Source organism: Sinocyclocheilus anshuiensis, unplaced genomic scaffold, assembly GCF_001515605.1.
Source record: "Sinocyclocheilus anshuiensis isolate Anshui unplaced genomic scaffold, SAMN03320099.WGS_v1.1 scaffold389, whole genome shotgun sequence".
Classification (NCBI taxonomy): domain Eukaryota; kingdom Metazoa; phylum Chordata; class Actinopteri; order Cypriniformes; family Cyprinidae; genus Sinocyclocheilus; species Sinocyclocheilus anshuiensis.
This window is the reverse complement of record NW_015536494.1, coordinates 422,696-423,612: the sequence shown is the minus strand read 5'-3', so window position 1 is coordinate 423,612 and position 917 is coordinate 422,696.

The window sequence follows — 917 nt, the reverse complement described above, 5'->3', positions numbered from 1 at the left end:
ATTCAGTAAGTTGTTATAAGATAGTTTTAGATGAATTCGGAAGACCATGAAGATATGGCATATATGGTAAGAGCAGTACAGTAGTGTGCTATTTTGAATCAGCCATTGACTAAAATTGCATTAAAAAAGCACAGGTCAGGATGTTATGTGACCCCTGCAGGTAAGACAAGTGCTTCGGTGCTTATGCGCTCATCTCTTTTTGTGGTACGATAGCTGTGGTGTTGGGGCAAGGAGGTTTCCAGAGGTTACCTGGAGTGATTTTCATTAAGACAAACAGCCCCCTCCCACCTCGCACTCACTCACACGCTTCTTCTAAGTATGCTGAGGAGAGCAGGAGAGTGAGAGATTGAGTTAAATGGAGAGAGAGATTGAAAGCGAGGGATGAAGATAAGTGGGACGGGATTAAGTTGTCTTGAGTCTGTCTGAGGGTCTACATGGCAGAATGGCAGCTGCTGAAGTGTATATCAACAGGAGTCCCGTTCCGACGCTCTGTTTGTTTTCAGCTGTATGCAGACAGCTCAGCGGTTCACACGCAGAGACGCTCAGGGCGACGTGAGCGGTTTCATACTGTTATAGAGTCACTGACAGTGAGATTCAAATGCTCATTTCCATTGATATATGTACAATTCAACCTTAAGTCGACATGCAATAAAAAGTATCATATTTACTTTCTTAATGGTCTTACTGTAAATTTGTCAATGCATATTTTTTGACAAAATAGAATAATATTGCAAACACTTTTGTAAAAACAAAAAATAATTTCCAATTGTCATACAGAGGCCACTTTTCATATTCATATAATAATAATAATAATAATAAATAATAATAAAAAAATATCTATCTATATATACAGTGGGTACGGAAAGTATTCAGACCCCCTTAAATTTTTCACTCTTTGTTATATTGCAGCCATTTGC